At 40.4% G+C, this 12975-nt stretch overlaps 1 protein-coding gene across 2 annotated transcripts in view; it reads left to right on the top strand.

Annotated features, from left to right (window-relative positions):
- insra (insulin receptor a) overlaps positions 1-12975 on the top strand; it is a 49552-nt gene that overhangs the window by 12029 nt on the left and 24548 nt on the right. The window lies entirely within an intron of this gene.

Genomic DNA, 12975 nt, shown 5'->3' on the forward strand with positions numbered 1-12975 from the left:
CCTCTGGTGTTATGCCTCTTTAATCTTTTTATCTGACTTTAAACTATTAACATTAACTATAGATATTTTGTAGTTCTGCTTTATTTAATTAACTTAATAAATTCAGTTACTCCTTGTCACGTCTAATTAGCCAACATGTGTCAAATTATCTGTATTTTTACAAGAAAACGACGTGAGCCACGATTTAAAACTACAATAACTGCGTTGGAGTGGTATGTAGTTATTTATGAGGGTTTTCTAAGTGGATTTTTGGAGAAAATAGTTGCTGTTTTTCATGTTAAAACGTTAGCGCTGTGTCATCTCTTTGGTGCAGTCAAGTAGGCCAAGATGTGTGTCAAAGCAGCTTGAACCCATTTCTAATGTGAAGCAACACCTCGTCAACCAGTCTGCAAAGTTTTTTTTTTTGTTTTTTTTTTCCCTACGTAGGCTGTGGTGTTACTTATTGTGTGAAAGTTTGACACATTTATTTCAGTGCGTTCTGTAGTTTGGAGTAAAACGAAAGGCAGACCCACGTCTTACAGCTGAAGGATTAAAGTGTGGAGCAGAACTTTGCATAAGGGGGGTGGGGGTGGGGGGGGGGTCCAAACACCTTGTCTCAGCTTCTTTGAGCTAGATCTATAAATGTTTGTCTTATCAAGCTCTTCCTGATGTTTACAAGTCAGCTGTCTGACATTGTTAGCTTACTTTGACACTAAAGTACCCTATAGTTTTCCTGTAATAACCGTGTGCTTGTGGTCACTCATTCATAGCCCCAGACGTCAACAGCGGACATGATTTCATAATAATGTGCTAGTTTACAACAGTGGTGACAGGCGAGACCTGATCTCCAGTCATCGGGAGGTATTCTGCGCAGGCAGGGCCTGTGGTCCTGTGGTCTGAGACCTGCGGTTTTTAGCCTACTTTCACTAAAGCATGAAAAGACCCGTTAAGCACCAGCTGGAACCACAGAACAGATCGCAAAGCATCTGTGTTCTGTGCTGTTCCTGCCTTTTCCTCCAGTGCTGAAAGTTAGCTGCGTTTTCCTTTATATGCCTCAAATCTGATCGTAAAGAGAATTTTACCTTATTAGCCTTATATTTATCCAGCACAGATGCTCTAACTGGACAAAAATTAAAGATAGTGACTTTCAGCTATAATTAACACTGATTAAAATAAACATCACTTGTTTTTTTATGTTCCTAATTAGAGAAAAGGTTCAACTTTGTTATTGTTTCTTATAAATCAAGCTTTACATTGTGCAGACTGCAGCTCGTCAGAGGTGACGTTGGCTCTCTACATCAGGAGAAAACAGAAGCAGGCAGCTTAGCTTTGGTCCACGTTTGGATACACAGCCTATTATTTTCTTCCCAGCTTTCATAAGAGGAGCAGTTTGTCCTTCGGCCGCTAATTTCCCTTCGTTTTTACGCCAAATTGGAGAATTCTGCTCAGTAAAGTGGCGAAGCAAGGTTGCAGGAGATGCTCATTACCAGACAGGAATGAAGCAAAGACACAAACACGCAGCATCACTCTGGATCTTTGCATTATAAAAAAAAAAACTAACAAAAAAAAAGGTAAACGTTCTCAAATAAATGTTCAAATCACATTTTAGATGGTAGCTTCGTATAAGATTAAAGCCAGACAAACCAAATCACTCAGCAGACATTTATTTAAAGCACATTGCTATACATGTTTATTTGTGTTTGTGGTTTTGTTTTACGAGTTATTTATTTAACATTCGGATAAGATTTAAAGCTTTCATAAAAAAAAACTGGATTCATCAATTGAAAAGCTAGTAGGCCCAATAAATTAATGACAAATAGATGATCAGAGTCTCAAACGAAGCAGCTGAAGCTCTGAAGTTGTTTCCCAATACCTGTTAGCACATATCAGTAATTATAACGGCTGAGTGATTAATTCTCTCGGTATTTACGACCACATAAGCAAACGCTGTATGAAGTGACACCGGAGAAATAATCACAACTCCTTGTACACACCCAGTGTAGTATAAACAGAAAGGTGTCCTCATCAAACACCCTTCGGTTTCACAGCCTATCAGCACCGAAGAAACAGAATTAACTGTAGTTTGACGCAATCTCCCAATCTCGAGGCTGTTATTAGGGCAAACTATAAAAAGAAATGGTTTGAAAACAAGTCTGGCCTGATGGGAAAATATAAGCCTGTCATCTGATTTGCTATGAACGGGTTTTATTTCCAGTCATTTGTAAATAACGTTCTTTTTTTTTAGCGTTTATGTAGCTTCACTTGTTTAACTCTGAACGTGGCTGTCAGCAGAATCCTTTTTGTTTCTTCATTTATTTACTTTTTTACATATGGCAGCTTAATCTAGGATCAACTAACGAGAGACGACCAGAGTTTTGATGGTGAGTAAACTCATCAGGTCGGCCATCTTGGCACCTACTTTACCATCTGCAGTGGTTTCCATGCCGTTCTGCTTTGGAGAAATTTTATGAAGGAATTTCTTTATTAAATTACTTTCAACTTGTTCCTACTTGCAAAAAGGTATTCAGGCTGGTTAGCTGCAGGTCTAAAAGTCTTTAAAAAATCAAAACATTGTTCTTTTAAAACAAACTGTCTTGTATTCAGATTTTAAAAAACAAAAAACTTCAAATTCTTTCTGTTGCTTCTCAGTGACGATATTGTAACGGGCAACAATTAACACGCACTGATTACTAAAATCGCTCAAAGTAATTAAAACATTTTTATCTGGGAATCCATTCATTTTATCTGGAGATGAGTTGTCAGGAGACACGAGGATAAGTGTGCGATTATATCAAGTAATTTGTGGCTGGTTTTCTGTCACAGTTTACTGGAGAAAAGCTTTAAAATAGGAAAAAAGATGACAAAAACTCTGCTGAAAAGACGCTAACAGTAGAGTTTTTTTTAGCATCACAGTAAAAGTTGATCAGAAATATCGACTTTCTTGGAGATAACTTTGCTTTGGAAGAAATGTCAGTGAGCTGTTGCTGCTGTGATAAATCTATAGTTTCCTTCACAAGGAAATCTGTGTTGAAGGCCCTTCATCCAGCCCACAGTAGCACACAGTAAATGAGCCTGTAAATCCCAGGCGGCCCGTATTTTACACACATTATTGAAAGCAATCTTAATTATCTGCTGTCGGCTGGAGAAGAGAGACTCGAGGGAGACCCCGCTCCTCGCATCCAGCCTCTCTCTCTCTCTCTCTCTCTCTCTCTCTCTCTCTCTCTCTCTCTCTCTCTCTCTCTCTCTCTCTCTCTCTCTCTCTCTCTCTCTCTCCAGTGTTTGGGTTTGTGGGTTTGTTACATATTTAATAAGCTCCCATAAGATGGATTCAGTCTACTAGCCGAACTGTCATCCTCTCCGGCTGGACTGCAGGGTTTGCAGCTCCTCGGCCTGCTGGCCCTCAATTATCGGGGCGCCGCCATGAATCACTCGGGTCAGGCGTGGACCCGCCAGAGCCGGACCAGAGTCCAAATTTACCCGTCGTTCGTGTCACATGTCTCCCCACAAATCACAAGATGAACTTTGAGAGAGATTCGCCAGGGTCGTTGTGCACGTGTGGAACAGTATCAGAGTATAAATCTCACGGGGACATAACCTCTGCGTCTGTGCAGACAGCCGACGGCCATTGTTTAGTCTTGCTGCCTGGAAACGGGGGAGTAACATTGTGGCGTAATCGTGGGCATGAGCACATCAGTCATTCATCCGGGCCGTATCGGAAGGAAAAGCGTGGCCGCTGGTCACCGAGGGGGCGAAAGGATGGGGGGGGGGTTGTCCCCTCCGCTGACCTTACCGCAGCTTCCACACGCAAATCCTTCAACGCTGGCGCCACAACCTTCGTCCACTCCAAACAATAGTGGTTGTAGAAGGTCACAAAATCCTCTCCTCGATTGTTTCCCGTCTTTGTTGGCGTACTTCCTCTCTGAAGCTTTGAACGGACACAGAAGCCTGGAGGGCTGCCTCGGCACCGTCGCTTCGAGAAGGCGGAACGCTGACGGAGAGCAGCGTGAGATGACGTGTCCGCTGGTGTGGGAAAACCTCCAACATATGGGCTTTATTATGTTTTTGTCATCGAGTTTATTACTGTGACAGTATGTGACTTCACAGCTGCGTGACGTTTAGGGAACAATTTACAATTTAGTGTGAAGTTTATAAATTAAAGGCCTGTAAAACTGAACAGAATTTGAAAGCATATCCAAACTTTCTTAACTCAAACACAGCATTCTTGGACACTCGTGCTTTTGTATTCTTTATGCTCAATATAATTTGAAACCACAAACTTAACTCCATAGTTTTCTGCACATTGTTGCCGTTAACAGAGGTAAATTAAGTTGTGTTAAAAGCGAAACACGGGGGGTGAGTAGAAAATCCAGACTTCCAAGAACAAGCTTTGCTCCTTTACTCTGTGTGAGATTTATCTGCTGTCACTTTTCCTTCATTCACACTGTAGGAACTTTTATTAAAGCACTAAAATCTCTGTTTTCTTTGGTTTCTTGTGGCTGAAGCCAAATGTCATCCACTTTGGTTCATACTGTTCGTGCTCAGATGCTCAGCATGTTTATTACAAGGGCTGAGATATCAGAGCATATCTGTGTTTAACTTATCTGGGAGCCATTTGTTTTCCAGGAGAACAGTTTTCAATTTGCTGCGAGAAAATAAACAAATAATTTCCTGCCAAAGGTGTTCTTTTCTGCATTTAGTGAAGAGAATGAAGCTAAACTCGGAATAGTGAGAGGAAGGCCTTAATATATTGTTCTTGAGTTGGGATTTTTTCTAAATTAATGCAGATCTGAAGCTTATAAATAAGAGAATGGCTCTGAGCTGACTGGCTGTTTATTTGAATTTTCTATGGCAACGTTTGAAACGCGCACCAGCTCAGCCTGTTTCCCATTTTTCACTTAATGTACGGCTCTGTCGTAGTTACGTCAAGAGGCAACTCGATCTTCTGTTTTTGAAAAGTCCTACTATGCGGTGTAGATTCTGACCTGTACGATCAGATTACCTTTGCAGAAGTCTCCGAGAGAAAACGAAGGAGCCAGGCAAGACCAGACAAATGTGTACAAGTTGGAAAAATATGCTTTTTTTGTTTTTTTTTTCCCGGGCTCCGACTGTGTGCGATCCTCATGGTTCATTATGCAGAGTGCTTTTCTACAAGCCTTAAGCTAGCCTCCCAGCCCCTAACACACACAAACACACACACCGTGAGTCCTTTTCTTTAAGCTGACTTAACCGCTCTGGCACTCGGGCTTGTGAAGCTGCACCCAACAAACTCACTCTCTCTCTCTCTCTCTCTCTCTCTCTCCCTCTCTCTCTCTCTCTCTCTCCGTTCAGCCATTGGAGCCTTTTCCGTGGAATCCCAGACATTTCAGGCATTTGTTAAAGCTGGGCCGACAGGCGTTTCTTCGCCGCTGAACACGCTCGCCATATCCATTCGGCCTCTTCAGCTTCTACTTTTATCCCATATTTTCTTTTTATCGACTCTCAAAAGTTCCTTTCACGCAGATGTTTTATGAGTTTGTAGTTCTTCTGCTACCAAGAAGGTTTTATTCTTTTTAAAGGCCAGCCGTGCGTTCGTTATCAGTCTTTAGTTGATATTCACATGGTATGTTGACAATTCTACTCCATAAACTGGTGCAGATTAGTCACATTCAGGCCTTTGTGTTTTTATTTAGTCAAGTCGACGCTGCAGTGAGTGAAGTAGTGGAAAAATACTTTTGCTGTAGATGTTTTGGAAAGAAAAACCGTCTCAGGCTCTTGGATATAAATAGTTTTAAGTGTTTTCACTGTTCCCTCAAAAAACAAAAATATCTCAGACTCAATTGTGAACTGGTTTAATACATTCAGACATAAGATTTTCATGTGTTTTGAATAGGATTTGTGGCTAATTAAAAAAAAAATGCTGATTAGATGATAATAAAATTCATGATTAAATAGTAACAATGCTAGTTTATTTCACAAATTTACTGAAGAGAAGTGGTTTTTTGGTTTGTATTTTACCATTTAAAAATGCAGATTTCCTCTAACTGTTTCTTTGATTAAAAAATAAATAAGGCTGTCGTAAAAATGTATTAAATTGACTTTACAGTGCGTCCCCGATGTTAATTTTCACTTCCTGCTAACATTTGTTGTCCGTTTCATCTGCTTCACTTTCGGCTAAACGGTCCAAATAATTGAAAAACAACTTGAATAATAATAATAATTAAAAACATTAATGCCATAACAGTTAGTCTGAGACGAGGACTGAGTGATTTGTTTTAACCTGGCACTAATATGTGAAAGGAAATGAAGGTTCAAGGCGCCGGCGTGCGTCATTTGCCTGTCCAACAGGGAGTGTAATTGTCCATCAACGAGGGCTCTGCATTTATCATTTCTATTCCAGTCACGGAGCGCCTGGAAATCCTGCCTTGGGTTGAGAGTAGTGGCCACGCAACATTAAAAACAAAAAGTGCTTTTCCATGTCGCTGATGTGTTTTTGTTCTATTAACGGAGGCAGGAGCCACTTAATGAAATTGTTTACGGTTCCTGTTGCTCCGGAGTCGTCTTAACCGAGCCCCGCTGGTGTTGAGTCACACCGGCCAACGAGTTACCAGAAAAAAAACGAGACGACTTGACCCGTTTTTTGAGATTCTGCTGTTTATGAAGTCACGTTCGCAAAACTGTGTAATGGTTTTTTGAGAAATGTACAGAATTAAGATGTTATTTGTTTGTTTGTGGGATTTAATGAATGACTTACTGAAGTTTCTTTATCATTTTATCCTATTTTTCTATAAGAAAATAAAACAAAAACAGCTTTGTCTGTATAAATTCTCAGAGAGTATCCTTCCTTAGTTCTTTATTTTACTGTAGTTGTCATAATAAATAATTAAATGTCATTTTTATTAAGTAACTTTATTTAAATTATTTAGCACAAATGTTATCCTGAGTGGAAGCACATCTGTTTCCTTGTAATCTTAAGATTTTATATATTCAGATTGTTTTCATTTGTATAATTAGATTGTTTTATTTTTCCATATTTGTTTGTGGTTTCAATTATTGCTTTCAGCTGAATGTCTCCGCTGCTGTGAAGTGAAATTAGACGTACCACGAGCTCCGTCTGGGGTTGTGATCTGTTTCGCAACTTGTTGAATGTAGCGTAGGCTGATTTTATTTATTCAAATTGCACAGAAAGCAAAAAGTGAAAGGGACCCTAATGCTGTCCTCGTTTTTCTATCGGAGAAATCTGCGAGGTTTTGTCCCCCCGCAGTGTTGCACTCAGCGCTGAAGGAACTTCCTGTCCAGTGATTCTGTTGTTGGAACCCGAGCCGAGCTGTCAGACATTAGTTGAAGTGTGCCATAATTTCTACCCAGTTGTCTGCAAACGCTCACAGCCTGAAGCACCTTTGATTAATGAAATTTTTCTCCCTTATTTTTCAAAATAACGTGTCGTCGCAGTTCAGCTACAGGAGGGCAAACACGAGGAGAGAACAATTACTTATGATGGTTTACTGAACGCATTAAAAGACATTGTTGCACAAAGTCGAGTACACGTTCGGCCCTGTGTTCAGTGTAAACCTGCATCAGCAAAACAAGAATTAATGGTGTGACGAGATGGAAATACTTTAAATTGCTTATTTGTTTTTTATACAAGCCTGACTTTGGATGAAAAGTTCCATGTTGGTTTTACAACTAGATGTAGCCAACTGATCGTAAAACAAGCCACCAAAACGGCTAAAACTGAGCTAAATATCGAGCTAAAATGTGACGTGGTAGTAGCTGAGAGTCATTCATAAAACATTCTCTGAGCGTTGGATGAGATCGCAACATTATTTTCAAGGTTTTACCAAAATGGTTCCAGCTCCATCACTTCTGAATATGATGATCTTAGTCTAAAACTAACTGCAGCCAGAGGTTGATTAATCTGCAGAAAGTTAATTTTCTTGAATGAAATTAGTGTTTTTTTGCTCTTTGTTTTCTTGAGGAGAATAACTAAACCAAAGGCTTCACTTTAGGCTTTTTGTTTCTCCACACAAGCATCCACTATGAAAAGAAAAAAGACAGAAAAGTTAAAGTGTTGTTCCCTTTCTGTGTGTGTGAAGAACGGATTCCATCTCTTCATTTCTAATGGCAAACAGCTCCCTAGCTGCCTGCAGTTCCCGGCGTTTAGCTGTATTGTTTTCTCTTTAGCGACGCCTACAGTTCAGGAGGAGAACTACAGCCGCACTGGCATAAACGGCAACAAACACTGAAAATGTGCTTAAAGCAACGTGAATCCACTGATATACCAGGAAACAACATGAACTCGTGTTTTACTCTTTATAATGTAGAAAGTACATTTTGCTGCTCACTGCTGAGTTACTAAAAGAGGATTAAACACATCTGCTGCTAGCAGGTTTATTATTCAGAACTAAGCCTTATTGTACGTGTATTATTAATGGTGCGTCTGGTTTTATGGAAGTTTTTTGCAGTTTTAAAATAAGACCAGTTTGCAAGCAGCTGTTTTTTTTTAAATGCAGTAAAGTTCATCACAGTTAGCAGCTGAACTGTATCGTATCATATCGGTTTTTGCTGTCCTTTAAAGAGTCGGATCCTCAGAATAAAGATGCACAAGTCCAATTTCCAGTAACTCTTTGCAATGTGAAAGTTGTCCCACTGATGTGGTTTTAATTTTTTTTTAGAAGTATGTATCTAAATCACTTTATTCTGCTTCCTTTCACCCCGTTTCTTCTGGTCTTCGGCAAAAACTTTCTTTCAAAAGCAGCTAAATACTACCCTTGTCATGGCTGAGGAATTTTAATTACCAACCAGCTCAACGCCATGTTCCTGTTTGCCATTTTCTCTGGTCCAATGTGATCTCAACGCATAAAAAGACCTGAATGTGCAGTTATTTCATCACTGCCTAATTAGGAAACTAGAGCTGGAAAAAAAAAAAACAAAACATTTGCAACTACATAATTTTTTATTGTGGTTCATAAAATCTAGAAACTCTTAAATTTAGGCAGAAACCACAGAAATGTAGTTTTTCTATGCTTTTGTAGCTGTGCTATTAATTAGTTCCTGTTTTTAAGTGTGAGTAGTAACACCAAAAGAAGCTGCTTCTTTATGCAGTTTGTGTAAAACAAGCCAGGAACCTGTTTGAAACTGTGAGCCTTTTCGACACCACAAGCCGTGGAAGCTCGGCGTAGGTTGGGCACGCGGCTCGGAGTCTTTTTCTTCGCCTCCCGTTTCTATGTTGGCACCGTCCTAACGAGACTGTTTTCAACTCTGACATACTGAGGCCCAGAGCAGAGCTGGCTCGTTGTTGCTGTCCGCTGTGGGCCTCAGGGATTGAGGGTCTCATTGTGAGACCTCAGCTAATGAGATAAAAAGCCGGGCATTTCTGCAGCATTGTTCGTCGGTCTTCATGTGATCCTGCTGTACTTTGGACAAACAGCATGACAGGAGATCGGTACAGGACCTGACTGGTGTCGGTGGAATCAGACTCAGGAGTTTAAACCCTTTTTTTTTCCTTTCTTAAGCTTTAAACACTTGTTAACAGAGCTAAGTCCAACTGCCCAGTGCATACTTTTGGGGGAAAAAACCCCATTGATTTATTGTCGTTAAATGATTGTACAAATGGAAGATAAAGTGCGGAGATGCTGACAAGACCAATCCAAAAAAAATATCCCTCTGTTCGCCTTAAACCGTTCCAGCTTCAGGCTTAATTACAATGATAATAAAGAAAGTGAGCATGTATTTAGAGATTTGCATGTTTTAAGGAAAGAATGACAAATTCCCTCAAACAGCCGCCTCGTCTTTCTGGGAGATCAAAGTTGGCGTGGTTTGGCCCCACGCTCTCAGGTCCTCGGGGTCTCAACCCTGAAAATATTTCTGACAAGCACACAAGAAACAAGTCCATCTCCTTCAGTGTGGTCACCGTTGTTGTTATTGGAGCCTTTATGATGGTCTGACAGTGGATAATTATTCAGGGTCGGCTTGCAGAAATGGTTTCCACTCTGAGCGGCGCCAAGTCAGCTGCTGCTGGAGGGAACGGTGCAAATCTTTTTGGAAAGTAAGGAGTTTGTGGTGGTTCTGGCGGAAAATGGCTGCTTGCTTCTTCTCAGGTGGGATTCAAACACAAAGTCTGTGTCCTGCTGTAAGTTTACCATCTGTTCGTTTAATATACAGAGAGAAAAAAGTTAGCCGATCTCATAAGATGTTCTTAAACCCCAGAATCATTTAATCTTTTATTATTACCTGAATTACAAAGGTAGAAGTTGCCCGACTCTGTTAGTAAAATATCTAATTAACCATTGGATTTAAATGAAACCTTTTGGAGTCAACCCAGTTAAAGATGGCCACCACAACCATCTAACATTAGAAAATTCACAGAGGCTTCAAGTCAGCGAACTTTTCAGATATGGAGCTAAAATTCAGTTTGGTTGTAGCTGAGCATAGTCTCCAACATAAACTCTGAGGGCAGCACGTTGAACAACACCTTTGCTTAAAACCTTGTTATAAACTGTTGGCGTCAGTCCTATTTGCCTGTTAGCAAAATATCTCATAAACCACTGGACAGATTATTTAAAAACATTCTGAAAATATTTACTGGATGTACATCTACACCTGCTTGACTTTTGTAGTTAATTTAGTTCAATATGGCTGCCACAGCTAATCAACAACACAAAAATGGCTATAAATCATTTTTACTAATATTGAGCTAAAATTTATCAGAAAAACTGGTAATTTTTAATGATGAATTAAGTAATTTCTCAGTTTTCTTTAGTTGTCAAAACAGCTTTCAATCTTTGTTCTGCTGACCAATAATTATTGATGTAATTTAATCTTTTTTTTAGTCTTATTTTTTATGAATCGATCTACAAGTTGGAAATAAAGCCTTCCTTTGTTAACCCTTCAGATGTTAGATTTACAGCAACAGATTATTACATTTCATTTACTGTTAAAAAAACAATGGAGGGAAAAAAGCTGCAGATTAGGTTTCTATGTAAACTACATAAATCAATAATGTTTCAGATCCCAACAGGACCGTGTGGTTTTGACGTGTTAATGAGCTGTGGATTAAAAACAAGGGGAACAGCTGAAAGAAAAGTCTTAAGTTTGAACAAAAATGTTTCGAAAAGCGTCCGAATCTGTTGAAAGGGGACTAAATTTCCGAGGTGTGATGAGAGACGATCGGCCTCGGGAGGCTACAAACCGAGTGTGATCTCATTACTTCAGAACGCGTCGTGTTTATCTCCACGGGGACTTTATGTTGAACACCGACGTGCGTAATGAATGACAATCTAAAACCAGAGAAGAAGAGCAGCTTGTGCTTCAGGTTAGTGAGGGATCGTTGTGGAGAGGAGGCGTGCAGCATGTTTTTCTATAAGTTGTAGTTTTTTTTTCCTTTTTTCTCATGCGTCGCTTCTGCTGCTGTCTGACTCTGTGAAAAGAGAAAAAAAGGGGTGGGTGGGACACAAAGGGTTAAACTGTTTGCCTGTCTTCCTTGGAGATGGGAGAGGCCAGTTGAATGGCTAGCTTTTAACAGCTAGTCAAGGCATTGGCTGAGGCTGAGGGTGGATCTGCTGCTGGGCCTGTGCTGCGGCACGGAGTGCCGCGCGAGGATCGGGAGTGGGTGACGACAGCACGCGCAGCCGTACCGCGGACGAGCGCGTGCAGGAGTATTTTGTGATCGCGGGGATAAATTGAAGGGCGGGGTTTCAAACAAACTTCAAAGGTGGAGGGGTAAAACGTGAGGCGACTTTCTCTTGACTTGAAATCACTTTTTTTTTTTTTTTGTGAAGAGGACTGACGCAGATGAAAGGTGGTTATATCGTTTGTTTTCGCAGCACTGAGCCCTCTCTCACGTTGTCATTCTCCTGTTTCTGCTGCCCTCCCCACATATTCCCGCACTTCATGTTCACCCCTGTTGATGTGAGAGGACGGCAGGTTCATGTTGTTTTCGTTTGATGGATGACTTTAAGGCACTAATGAAGCCAGACTCGCTCTGGACACATGCAGCACGCTGTCTGAGTAACAGGAAATTATTACAAAAAAAAAGAATAAAACTTTCAACATCTTACTCATATTAATGCCTCTGAGCACACGTTTAACGGTCTGACCTGTTGCCTGTCCCCAGCCTCATTGACTCATTATCCCCCTGCTGCCGCAGAGCAGATTTAATCTGCCTGTGACGGACCACAGCTTAAGATCGATGTTCAAGTTAGTCTGTGAAGCCTCCATCTTTGCTGGCACAGTCTGTCCTCACCTACATTCAGACGCTGAGGACGCATGTAGACGTGGGTATGCTCACACCTGCAGTAATCTTATGCAACGGGAGGATTTCCAGCCATGCAGACAAGCTCAAACAGACAATACAATACGCTGATTTCTCTGTTTTTTTTTTTACAGTTTCTGTGCTTTCTAGCAACCAATGTTCCCATGTTTCTACAAAGAAGCACATCTTTAAATCTCTGTTACCTACTGAAGATGCTTTGGACATCATTCATGCCATGGCTGCTGCAGCCAAGAGCTTGGAAATGATTGAGTGCTTAGATTTTATCGAGGTTGTTTTCATTTCGTGGATTTCTAAACAAATCTTTGTATGACATTAGGCCACAACTTGAGGCAAAATTCTTCATCAAAATCTTGTTTTTTCTTTGAATGATAGAAGTGAACCAGAACCCGGTGTGAAGACTTGTACAACATGAAGAGATGTCAAGACTGTAGTTTTTGCTTGATTCAAAGACATTAAGTTTTGAGTATTTTGTAAGAACTACTAAAGTAGGAATCTTTATTTACCTCGCAATTCAGTTACGATTCAGAGCGCTGCAAATTGATTCTGAAACAATTATTGGTGATTATCTTGAAACTTCAATGACTGGCTTATTTTCCATCAATAAACCCTGATTTCTATAATTTCACAGAACCGTATTAATGACAGGCTGCTGCCCAGCAGTTAGCATAGATGCTAACTTGATATTGAAAAGCTGATACTGTTGGCGTCGCGTCAAACCTGCAGAAACGCAGGAACTGCCCGGATGT

Source organism: Kryptolebias marmoratus, linkage group LG20 (assembly GCF_001649575.2).
Source record: "Kryptolebias marmoratus isolate JLee-2015 linkage group LG20, ASM164957v2, whole genome shotgun sequence".
NCBI classification, from domain to species: domain Eukaryota; kingdom Metazoa; phylum Chordata; class Actinopteri; order Cyprinodontiformes; family Rivulidae; genus Kryptolebias; species Kryptolebias marmoratus.